Genomic DNA, 12,820 nt, shown 5'->3' on the forward strand with positions numbered 1-12,820 from the left:
GCCCATTTCCGATACTTTGTTTCTGTGTCCCACTTTCTCTGCAGTAGATTTGTCTCATGGACTCTGCCCTGAGGTTTGAGAGAGGAAGACACTCACAATTTGACAGTAGTAACCATACAAGTATGTCCCAGGGGACAGAGGATTTATCCTAGAATCCATTTAAGTGTTGACAACAAATTAATATTCATGTACTTAAAACTTTCATAAGTAAATTGCCACACTTATAGTTCGTTTTCAGTGGCTTATATTTCACAAGTTTAAAGGTTTCGGAGTTTAAAGATCCCATTTCTTTCGTATAATAACTGGGCTATGAATATTACAAAGTTTTTTTATTATGGAAAATTTCAAACATGGAGATCTTTTTACTGCCATGCATTTCTGGCACGTGGGTGAATTTCGTGTTGTCTTGGTATCTGGCTGCCCTGAAACTTGGGGCACTAAGCACTGTACCTTCCTTGACAGAGCTCCTATTCCAGGACCTAGAGATTTGGAGGGATTCCAACATTTTAAAGCATGCTGCCTCTGGTTTACTGGCAAATAGGGAATTATAAAGAGTAAAAATAGAAAAGATAGCTGACAGAGGGAGAAGGAGAAAAAGAAACAGAGAGAAAGAAAGAGGGTAAGTACTGCTGGACTAAGTGGCTTCCCTCCCTGGGCTGGGACCCAGGACCCCTGGGAGAGGAAGAATTGCTCCTGTCTCTGCCGAGAGCTCTTCTCCTGTCACTGAGTCAGGCACCTAGGGGTTCTTGGCTGAGTATTTTGGCTGCATGAAGGAGGCTGCTTTGCATCTGCATGTAAATATAAGACTTTCTCTGGAATTTCCACAGGCCCATGGTTGCAAATTAAACAGAAAAAATCAACCCTGGCTATATACCATGGCTTGGCTTTGTTTCTAACTCACTGCAAGGATTTTATCCGTGTTGTCTACTATTTTACATTAATTTTGTTTATTGTGTATGTACCTTGTTTTGTTTTTATTTTTTACAAATACCCCTACCCAATGATTTTCCTAGTTCGTGAGGTAATTCTTCGTTTTCTCACTTCTTCTAACCATTTTTCTCTAAAGCTACCTCTTTTAGGGCAGAGATTTTGTTTGGCCCTTATTGCTCTGTATTTGCCAAGCAGGAGCAGCCAGGTTGTATGTGTGGTGCTAGGACCACACAGCAAAGGCTTTCTTTTGGTGCCAGAGTTCAAAAGAGAGGTCACTGTAGGCGATGGCTGTCGGCACAGGAATGCTGCCACTTAGAAGGGTAGAGAAAATGATTAAGTTCCAAGTCAAGTGAGGCACTTACTGCTCAGGTTCAACTTTAGAAGCTCTAGGTTCCTACCTTGTGCTGTGTTGTGCTTAAAAAGCTGTGTCCCTGCTAGGTGTTTAAGAGATGATGGGTGTTGCTGTCAAATGTTGATGCTTCCTTAGCGTGACATTCCTCACTGGTAGACCATATAATTTATGATCTAAGCAGAGATGCTTTGGAGCGTGAAAGAGATTATTACTGGTAGTTATTCTGGAGCAGTAGGTGTAAACTGGGACTGTCCCTGTCAAACCAGGATGTATGGTCACTCGGCTTACTGACCACGGTTTTATAATTTCCATATACAGAGGACAAGAGTCACGTTAAGACAGTCATGTCTCCCAGTGGTGAGTGTTCTGTGGCTTATTCCTAACTTGGATACAGTGATGTGTGATTCAGTATTGGACACATAGAGGCATTGACAGCTGGCCGAGAAGAGTAGTCAGGAGAGATGATGCTGAGTCAGAGCCCCTGTCAATAGTGGTCTGTTTAAAAACAGACCTAAAGTACATTCTAAGTCCACCCCCCGCCCCAGCTCCTTGAGTGGCTGAATCGCCCCTTTTATGTGTGAGCTAAGTGGGACTGGAGCCGTGAATCAGGATTTGTCAACACTCAGGACCTGGCGCGTCCTTCCCTTCTTCACAAGAGCTCAGAAGGGGGTCTTTGTGTTCCCCCTCCCTCCCCATCACAGAAGAAGGCTTTTTAACTTCGTCCTGTTCTGGGTGAGTGAAGAGTGTTTTGGTTAGAGCCTGTCCCACGCCTGGCCAGCAACCCCAACCCCACCCCCCACCCCCAACCCCGCCCGCAAGGCATGGGTCTGGTGTCCCAGAACGAGGAAGAAATCCTCTCCAGCACTTAGATTCCCTGACTGGAACCCCTGGCAACTTCTTCACTACCTGTTAGAGGAGTTGTTCTGTATTTGTTCTTAATTGGTCCATAATGCTAGGTTAAATGCACCCTTATTTATTTACTTATTTATTATTTTTTAAAAATAAATGCACATTTAAATGTGATTTTAAAACCACCTAAAAATAAAAATTCCTTTTTTTTTTTTTTTTTTTTTTTTACTTTTTCTGCCCTCAGGATTCTTCAAAAGGATGAGCATTTACGTAAACAAATCAGAATTAATGTGTGTTAAAACATATTTTTTTCTTACAATCTGGAATTTTCTACATATGGTATATGTATCCTTTAAGTTCACCTGATTTTGGAAGGCATGTTGGGTAAAGTACCATTTAACTGTAATACAGACGTAGTCAAGCCTGTGCATTATATTCCCTAGTTTTCTGGTACATCCTTCTGAAATAACCTAGATAAGAAGTTGGTTACATGCTGATATTTTCAGTCTGTGTGGCCTGAATTTCCAAACTGATCATTATATACTGCCTGGAGCTTCCTATTCTCATTGGATTACAAAAGATCATTTTGAAGGTAAAGGGGCAAAAGAGGCTAACTGAATTTACCACTGTTTCTTTACCTGTGCTGAGAGTATTGAGTTAAATGGAAGCTGTCAGTATTCTTATTGCTTGCTTTAAAAAAAAATGTTACCTAAATTGGACTTTGGTAAGAATCTCATTTTTAGCTTAAAAAAAAAAAATCACAGAAGTAGGACGTGTTAGAACTGTCTCATCTCTGAATATGAGAATACAGGTAGATAGTTCTAATTTTCTTCTGGAGTTTATTATTTGAGTTGGCTTATTTTTCTACATATGATAAAATATTTAATTTTATGCAGTGAAATTCTTCAGAAAAGAGCTAAGGTATAAAGATCATGCAAGAAAATGGCATTTGCACAGTTCACTTTTAGAATTTTTTTTGGCTCCGTTGTATGGATTATAAAAAAAATAAGCAACATTGGACTATTACAATGCATTTTTTGGTTTGATTCTTCTATTAGCACTATATCTCAGCCTCCTACCTTTTCACAGGACATGCAGCTGACATTACAGCCTCTTTCTAAGTAATAGAGAAAGACGTCTTATTTAAAGGGTATAGAATGAATGTTGATATTTTCTACAGATGCCACATTTTTCTTAGATGCCTCAAAGTGTGTAAGAGAACGCTGAAAAGGGAAAGCCTTCCGGACGTTGGCCTGGTCGTAATTGTGTTAGTGCCTCTCCAAAGGTTCGGGCATCTGTTGAACCTGAAGTTGGAGCCCCGCTCGACGCTTTAGGGCCAGTGCAAGATGGTGGCTGCTTCCTCCTAGCGCAGATGAGTCTGGGAGCTGGTCACTGCCCTTGTCAGCTGTCATCAGCTGCCCACTGGTCCCGGTGCTGGCCCTTAAACCTCCCAGCCCTTCTGTGATCCATCCCATCTGAGAATCTGTGCTGACCCCCGTGCCAGGCTGCGAATGGCTGTGGGCTGGCCTGTGATGGGCGTGTTTCTGGGCCGGGTGGCCTGTGAAGTGGGGCACGGGACACCCAGATGGGACATGTACCCACAGCCGCCCCAGGGCAGCTGCATTGCAGAAATCCCTTTGTGAGCGCCATTTCAGTGCACGTGGAATGCTCTGGCTTCCTCTCGCTTTGTTATATAGACCAACGTCAGGGGCATTTAAAATAGACAAATTAGAGGATTTTAGCCAAGTTTAGGATCTGAGTGGATAGCTGGAGAAGTAACTGGGCACAGTGGAAAGGACCGAAAATCGAAGAGTTTCATGTTCTGGCTTCTCCACTTCAGGCTTGCAGTGTCACTGCCCTTCACTGAGCATGCGCTCTGAGTAGGCTAAGAGCCCAGGGTCCTTCTTCTGTGTTTTACATCTGTGAGGGGGCTCTGCTGAGCCTTCCTGTAGGTTATCTTACGGGCTTCTCCCAGGGCCCCTCTCACCTGGATCCCGTTCTTCTCTCCGTGTAATAGGGGAAGCTCGGAGACACTAACCCACTTAATTTGCTGAAGGTCACAAGGCTAGAACGTGCGCAGGTGTTGGGCTCGGGACCTGGCTCACTCTTTGTCTGGTACTGCGTTGCCTTCCTTAAGTTCTAACGTCTTTTCCAGTTAAGCTCTCAGTCGTGGGGCGTGTGTAGAGAGGCCTGACCAGGGTGTGTGGACCCGGAGGCGGCAACCTGGTGGAGGGGGCACAGAAAGGACGTTCTGAGTATAGAGCCAGTTGGGGGAAGGGGAACAGCGGTTCGGGGCGGAAAACAGGGGCCACGGGCCTAGCAGGGGGCAGGGGTCTCCTGCGTAAGCACAGAGTGACTTTGGTGCAGAGGGCAAGGCCCTCCTGCAGCCGGCCTGGGGCTGAGCACCCCTCCCGGCAGGGGCCGGCTGCTGTGTGTCGGGAGGGAAGCGGGCACCCGGTAGAGGCATGGTTCCTTTGTCAGTGGCTCCACGGCCGTCACCCGGGGCAGTGCCTACCGGGAGGGCGGCCAGGGCGAGCCCCTGGTTGCGGCGCTGCAGGTCTCAGACCAGCTCCAGGCCCAGGGGAAGAACGCCGAAGGCGAGATCCTCTGGGGATTTACCTTATTCCTGAGTTATTAGTGGTGTCTGAGTTTTGCCGCAAGTCTTCAGTCCACAGACTTTGAACCGTGCATACCTTTTTTGTGATGATAGCCTTGTTAGGAAAGTTGGCCAGTTTTGGCTTCATTTTCCAGAAATGACGGGGCTTCCTCTTTCTAGCCACATCCTTAACGATTTTCGAGGGTTCACCACAGTTACACAGCTTAGAGATTTGGCATCTTGAACACGTGAGCCTCATTTTCCTCAGCAGAAGCCTCGGGAGGTTTCTTATAATGTGGGGCTGCGGAAAAGGTGAGCAGAAAGTTGCTGGACTCATTTTTGTCAGTCGCAGCGCTAGGCAGAGAGCACACCGGTGAAGTGGGGCACCTCTGGGCTCGGAACTCAGCGCTGAGGGTGCTTGCCGCAGGCCACAGAGACACTGCAGACTTCGCTCAAAGGGAAGAAACTCCTAAATGTCTGCGCAGCCTTTGATTTTTAATCACCTTATCCCTTCTGTCCTCGTCCCTCCACCTCGACGCTCTTTCGAAGGTGAAGTCTCTTCCCCTGAAACTTCAGTTGATTCCAGTTTTGGCTGTTGGAGCCCAAGTATCCAGAACTGCAAAAGCTCTTTTCTGCTGAGCCTTTGAGATATTTGAAGATAGGGACCAGGTCCCGCCTGGCCTCAGGCTCTTCTTTAAACACCCACACTTCTCCTCACTTCCCCCCAGTAGCTTCCACACTTTGCACTGATGTGGATCCCAGAATCCCAGGTCTGATCTTTGTGACCTGTGCAGGGTACACGCCACCCTGCCCTGCCCTGCCCTGTTCCTGTCAGAGACCCAGCTCATAGAACTCTCCAGAACACCCTGGGTTTTTTGTTCCTTTATCTCCTTTTTTTCACCCAGATCCTTCCTCACTTGTACTTAAGAAATTAACATTTTGAATGTAAATGTGACTTTACACAGGTTGTTGAATTTCATCTTATTACTTTCAGTTCTTCCTGTTCAGATCTTTAGATAGTATTTTTTTTTCCCACTGACACACTAATGATTTCACTCAGCTGTGCGGTCTGAGGATTTGATTACCTGGACTTCTCTATCTTGTTATCTAAGTCATTGCTAGCAAAGTTCCATGGAGAGGGGCCCATCTGTGAAATATGTGGGCACCCATAGCTTGTTTACTATCTCATTACCCTTGTCAGGCTCACTGTGAGATGGGGCCACGTTCTACCTCATGATCCCCTTTGACTTCCGCTGGTACCACCTTTAACCGAAACAGCACCTTGATCCCTTGGTCTTAATAGCAGCTCTGGGATTGCCCAACAGAGATGCTTCAACCTCGGGGCACACTTGGATCTGATAGAAACTGTTGTCAGTGTGGGACTGAATAGTGAAATTTTCAAAGCAAGGAGACAAGCTTTGTTTTAGGAGGGATTGGCTTATCAAATACAATGTAGTTTCTACTTCCTTGCCTGTAGATATGGCTAAAAAGCTGGCTTGTAATAATAGAGGCATGATTAAATGATGGCATAATCTGCCTTAATTTTGCTAAGGATTGAAATACAGAAATTAGTGAGAAATTTACACGTAGAAACTCGGTCTGTGAGAAAATGTCATTTATTAAAAAGGACAGTGTTACACTTCTGTTTTTCTGTGGTTAGTCATAGGATTTTTCTACATTTTGTTTTTCGTCCTATGAAATTATCCACTGGAAAGCTCACTAGCATTTAAGAATTCACTTAACTTCTCCTGACAGAAGTGCTCCCTAGGTATGAATTTGAAATTCTGATGATTTTTTTAATCCTTCCCTGATTTTCTAGAGGATTAATAAGGAAAATGGGACTAAGTACCGCTGAGATCCTCCTCTTTGCCGTTACCTCCTTCTAGAGCAGGGATGGCAAAGACAGGCGTGTGTGCTCCACCCGTACCCCTGGCCGCAAGGCATCAGCCCTCTGTGCACTTTCCCCTGAGCCGGGACGGTCCCCTGCTCCCCGCGGCCTGCAGGCGGCCCTGGGGTTGATGGCAGTGGGTCTCAGGACGGAGCCCAGATGTCCCCTGCTGTCTGGGGGTGTGGGGCGTCTTCCAGCAGGCTTCAGAAGGACCCCTGCGCTTTCCTGCTTTCCTGTGGCTGACCCCTTATCATGTCCAGGTTTGTTACTGCTCTCCTGGAATTTTCCTTATCTCTCTCAGCTGAAAGCCCGTGGCTCAGTCTCCCGAGCGAACACCTGTGGTTCTGTGGTATTGATACTTTGGTTGTGGCTCTGCAGTAGTTCTTGTGATTTCTCTCTCTCATCAACCAGATTGTGACTTAAACAGGGTTGTTTTCTCTGTCCTTTCTTCAATAGTAGGAGTCCAGTAAATATAAATAGTAAAAAAAAAAAGTGCCTTGGAGACCTTGTTTTTTAAGAGGCTGATAAAAAGGCATCAGTGTACTAAAAAATGTAGTGCACTCTTTCAAAAGAATTAACGCATCCCTTAAACATTACTGGTTTAAACAGAGTATTACCTGTTAAACATTTCTTTGTTTGACCAACTCCCCCCCCCAAAAAAAACCCTAAAGAAACTCTAAAAAGAGGAAAACAAAACCAATTCAGCGCTGCGCCTTAACCAGCAGTCTCATTTTTTTTCCCCTCCTTAATGGGATTGGTTTCAAACTGGGGCTGAACAAAACACGTGCAGTCTCCCCTCCGTCTTCTGGGGAAGGACACACGGTTAGAGCTGCGCCCGCTCCGGGCTGCATGGCTCAGGGTCTCTGGTGCTGTGACCCGGGATTCTGTGGGGCACTGCCAACTGTTAACCTTCGACAGACGGTGCCTGTTTTACTTTGAATGTATTTCCATGGCAAGCATTTGTTTTTCAAACATATAACCCAAGAGAACATGGCTCGTGAGGGAAGATGGATCTCGCCGTTCAGTACACGGTTCTCACTCCAGCGCTCCGTGTGCGCTGTGGTTGGTCAAGGAGGGCTCCGCAGTGACCTTCACTTCAGAGCCCCTCAACCACACGAGCAGGTGTCCCGAGCCTGCTGCCTGTTCACATAGCCGCTCCCACGTCTACGGAAACCCCGGCCGCTTGCTAACTGAAGGCCTCGCAGCCTTTATCCCGTAGGGATTTTGGAACGTTTTGGGCAGAAGAGCTTTGCTGCTCGTCTTAGCAGCGGCAGCAGCAGTGTTCGGGGACAGTGTTGAAGGGAATACCGCACACTGTTTTCACGTCCTCTCAGCAGAAAGACAACTGGCCGCTGCCGGAAATGCTGTGTCCTACGGCTGCGAGGCTGTCCCCTGCTCATGGCTTCTGTCCAGTCATCGCATCACAGGGCTTGGCTTCTGCAAGGTGCCTTTCACTGCCCTCTGGTCCACTGAAGGCACCAGACGATATTGTTGAGGCTTTGAACTTGTGATTTTGTCACATTGATAAAATGATAGGGCGTCAGTGTGCTGGAACGTGTTTGCATCTGCTTAATATTAGCTGTGCGTTACGAGGCAGGACTTCACTGGTTCGGAGGAGTTTTATTTCCCTTGCAAACTGTTCTGTCCTCGTATGATTAACACGTAGACTTTAGAGGAAGGATTGCTTCTCAGCATCTTTTAAACGCTGCTGAAATAAACTCCCCAAACACTTGTGCCATCATGTTTCTTTTCAGTACATCCTATATAGAAAGTTCTTGATGTTTCAGGAAAAAATTTAAGTTAGGTGAGTGAGAGAGAGCAGACACTTTCTGGGTTCAGTTCTCATCCTGCGTTTGGACACCTCTTAAGCATTGCTGTGCTTTTCCTGTGGCTCCCATGCTTTTCTACATCAATTGTGGCCTTCTTGTTCATTACTAAACTCAAATCACCTTTGCTGTTCTGAATCCTAAGCAGAGATCAGACTCCTCCTGGAGAGCGTGCTTCCACAGAGCAGTGCACTCAGTGCCACAGGCCACAGCCAGGCCAGCTGCCGCTGTGTGCGGGGTCCATCCTGGCCCCCAGTGGCTCACAGACTGCGCTGGTTGTAAGTGGACCTCGGTATCGAGTGATGTACATTATCATGTTTGTGTGAGTGCACCCTATGGCCTTTGGCTGTTCAACAGTTTTACTTCATAAAGCTTGTTTGTAATTTAAAATACTGTAGATCTTTTGTTGACTTTTGGGTCTTGGCTTTTGTGTGTGAGTGTGGTGGCAGAAAGCACCTAAGGGGTCATGATGTATTAGATTTTGTCCTACTGGTGAGTGTAGCGAAGTGACCAATAGAGATATTTGGAAGGGGGAAAGACCATTTACTTAAAACCATTAGTGATAATTATTTGTAGGAGAACTTGCCATGATTTTCGTCATGATTTGAAAAGTATGAGCTGCTTCTGCCCCATATACTTAAATATTTTTGCCCAGTGTTCAGAACATAGGATTTTTATACCCAGGATTCCTGTAGTTTAGCCTTTCACAGCTGTAGTCATTGAGTCATTACTGTGAATTCCAGTGATTGTAAAACTTGGTCTGAAAATGTATCAGTGCTTTTATGAGCCCAGTATCTCTCTGTGTCAGTACACGAGGTGATGAGTAACTATAGACACTATAAGTTTCTGAAACCTTTGTGCATCTTCCAATAGAGACGTTTATTTAAAGTGTTACTGTCTCCTCTCCCCCCCACCAATTAAAAGCTGTTATTAAACCTTCAGTGTGATCTTAATCTGTAGCATCCTGAATCAAGGAAATTAAAAAAAAAAAAAGATTTCCTGATGTGCTTTAGAGAAAAATGGAGCAATTTGTTTAACCCACCTTGGAATCGACTCTCAAGCAAATGACCAATAGACTTTGGTGGGGTAGGGTGGGCATAAATGAGATTGTATGTGTGTATGTGGGGGGTGGCAGCCAAGGGGCCGATTTCCCTAAAATGTAAGTGGCCTGCCGGATGCCAAAGGCATTTTAGTCATTTTCAGTGACTGGATCTTTCTACTTTCTCCTCTAAAATTAGGGCCTCTCCCTCTCTCGCTGGCTCCTTCCCCCATCCTCTGCTTGCCCTCTCCTTTCCTTCCTTCCTTCCTTCCTTCCCTCCCCCCATAAAGGCTAATAGTGAGTGTTCTCAAACTTGAAGCCAAAACAGAGTTACGGAGGATTACAGGAGAGCTTGGTCCTAATGTTTTCTTCTGAGTTGAATTCTGAAGACTGTTGACATCAACTGAAAAGTGAATACACAGAAACACTGACAGCGCTTGTCCTTCCCAGCCCTGACTGGGGTGGACGTTCTTCTCATGGGGGCCAGCCCTGAGGAACATTTGAAAGACATGAGCAGCGTAAAAGTATTAAACGCGGCAGTGAGAGCAGCTCTCCTGGGCTCTGAGCCGGCTCCCAGGCCCAGGTCGGCCTCCACGGCCTGGCGGAGTACCACGTGTACCCGCCGCCCGTGCGTACCTGCCGTGCCGCACACCTGACCTGCGGGGTGTGGCTGCAGAGAAGACTTCCCGGCCGGCGGACGTACAGGGAGGAGTTGAGGGCATTGCTGCTCTCATGCCAGATACCTGGGAAAGCAGGAGAAGGGGTCAAAAAGATACGTGGAAATGATTGGGAGAAGACAGAGTGGGGGAAACCAGATGAAATAGATGGGAAGGCGGTAGGTGAGTAACTTCTGGGGCACATAGGGGAAAAAAATTTAAAATATTTTGAAGCTGATTTGATTGATGAGAAGTAGGCTTCCATGGATTTGGCTAATTCATGGCGTGTATTTTCATAAAAGAAACTTAAATGAAGCATTTTCTTACTGCCAGTGAATAAAAGCATTTGCCTATTTATTTAGTCTTCACTTTTGCCAGGTAAGTTTTTTTTTTTTTTTTTTTTTTTGTGGTACGCGGGCCTCTCACTGTTGTGGCCTCTCCCGTTGTGGAGCACAGGCTCCGGAAGCGCAGGCTCAGCGGCCATGGCTCACGGGCCCAGCTGCTCTGCGGCATGTGGGATCTTCCCGGACCAGGGCACGAACCCGTGTCCCCTGCCTCAGCAGGCGGACTCTCAACCACTGCGCCACCAGGGAAGCCCTGCCAGGTAAGTTTTGAAGCCTTGCATTTAATATCACTAATGTTTTATGTTGCCTTGCTTAAAGTTATGATATATGTTCAGCTGTTTGTGGCCAGTGATAGAACTTTAAAATTTATTTATTTATATTTGGGTCTTTGTTGCTGCGCCGGCTTTCTCTAGTTGTGGCGAGCGGGGGCTGCTCTTCGATGTGGTGCACGGGCTTCTCATTGCGGTGGCTTCTCTTGTTGTGGAGCATGGGCTCTAGGCGCACGGGCTTCAGTAGTTGTGGCTCGTGGGCTCTAGAGCGCAGGCTCAGTAGTTGCGGCGTTCGGGCTTAGTTGCTCCACGGCATGTGGGATCTTCCCGGACTAGGGATCCAACCCGTGTCCCCTGCATTGGCAGGCGGATTCTTAACCACTGTGCCCCCAGGGAAGCCCCAGTGATAGAACTTTTAACAGAGGATATAATTGTCTCTGATGTGTGTTTGATGGCTTTATAGGGCTTGTTCAGAGTGGTCTTTAAATTGCTTTTTCCTACAGGTGATTTGATTTAGCAGAGGGAGCATTGGTGTTGTGTTTATATCTGACATGATATATTTGGAATGCAGAATTGACAGAATAAACCAAACTGTAGACAGTTGGGAATCATCCCATAGTCTGAGAACACATCTGTAGACAATCTCATGGCAACAGGCAGATCTGTCTGGCTCGCTCCTTTTACAAATGGGTTGACTTCTCTTATTTGCAAAGTGAAATAGACAACTGTTAACTCCCTTAATGATTCCGTGAAACTTCTCAAACCTTCTCCAGTGGACAGACCCCTTGTGGAAGGTGGACATGGGGTAGGAAATGGGGAGTGGGAAGGTTTGTCTTTGAATCAGAGAAGACCAATTTACCGTTTTGAGTACCTCGGCCTGGGAAGAACTGCTGGAAAGACTGATTCCTAGTTGTGCCCTAGTAAATGTTTTCAAAATATTTTTTTTGGCAACTTTGGGACCTGGGTGTTTTGAATAGCTTGTGTAAACAGACTTTTAAGAGGTGGACCCAGTTAGCACTACTGAGTAGTGTTTAAATGTTGACTAGATTCGTGAGACTATACTGGAAAATAAATTGCAAACTTGAGTTATGTGACGTTTTAAACAAGACTTAGGCCCTTAAAATCACTTCTCCTAGGCTGGAGATGAACTGGCTTCTCCCTTGTTTTTCTTGCTTAGTCACCAAGTGTTAGAGCTCCAGGCTAGCCCCTCCAACATATTCCTTTTTTAGAAATAAAAGTACCTGGCCTCTATGATACATAACTGTGAGTCATCCAGTGGATGGATATTAAAGAACTATAAAAACATGCCCCAAGTAAGTTCTTCACGTTGTTCCAGAGCACACTCTAAATTTGGACTCATTTGAAATTGAAGTGAAAGGCTGTATCCTTGGTGCCCTGCCGGAACAGTCTGGTTGATGCTACTTTGAGTTGCCTTTGGGTGGGCAGGGTCAGCCCACCTGGACGGAGGCACTGGGTTCGCTTGCACTTTCTCTGAAACGGTGGCCTCTCCTTCGTATATCCATAACAGTAACGAGTTTCTGATGTCTGAGACTTTTGGACAAAAAGCCTCAAGATTTTGCCATGTCAGTGTGAGCCAAACTCGGTGGATAAATTCAGTTTATTTACTGTTTTATATTAGCGTTTGGCAATATTTGGGCAAATTAGAGCGTGAGTGCTTGCTAATACCAAGATGTGTAACAATGAGAAAGTCATGCGATGAAAAAGTTACTTGGCCGGAGCAGCCAAAAGTGACGAATGGGAACTTGATAGTGTTTTACGGGATGTCGGTTTCGGTCTTTCTTATGTGTCTAATTATAGTGTCACATACAATAAGTTGCAGTCCTGGAATGTACTGTATGCTATTTCTCCCACCATTTTGAAATGTAGTACATAGTATGAACAAGGGCTGCAAAGCTCATGCCCAGCCAAGAGTTAATAGGGGCAATAAGGATTTCTAAGAAAAAGCAAAAGTCACCAGGTGTTTCTTGTTGTGTGTTGTATTGTTTCGTTCATGGTTGAGACTCCAGGGTACAAAGAGGATGCCATTCCCTCTGTGTTACCGTGAAATTGT

At 45.9% G+C, this 12,820-nt stretch overlaps 1 protein-coding gene across 3 annotated transcripts in view; it reads left to right on the forward strand.

Annotated features, from left to right (window-relative positions):
* TRIO (trio Rho guanine nucleotide exchange factor) overlaps window positions 1-12,820 on the forward strand; it is a 372,400-nt gene that overhangs the window by 34,784 nt on the left and 324,796 nt on the right. The window contains exon 1 of one of the 3 annotated variants that reach the window (XM_089908687.1): window positions 4,466-10,319. The exons of the other annotated variants lie outside the window; for them this stretch is intronic. The gene's annotated coding sequence lies outside the window, so the exon portion shown is untranslated. Of the gene's footprint in view, window positions 1-4,465; window positions 10,320-12,820 lie in introns of those variants that run through there. 3 annotated transcript variants of the gene reach the window in all.

Source organism: Delphinapterus leucas, chromosome 3 (genome assembly GCF_059928025.1).
Source record: "Delphinapterus leucas isolate spDelLeu-1000000601 "Yukka" chromosome 3, BTC_Dleu_Yukka2, whole genome shotgun sequence".
Classification (NCBI taxonomy): Eukaryota; Metazoa; Chordata; class Mammalia; order Artiodactyla; family Monodontidae; genus Delphinapterus; species Delphinapterus leucas.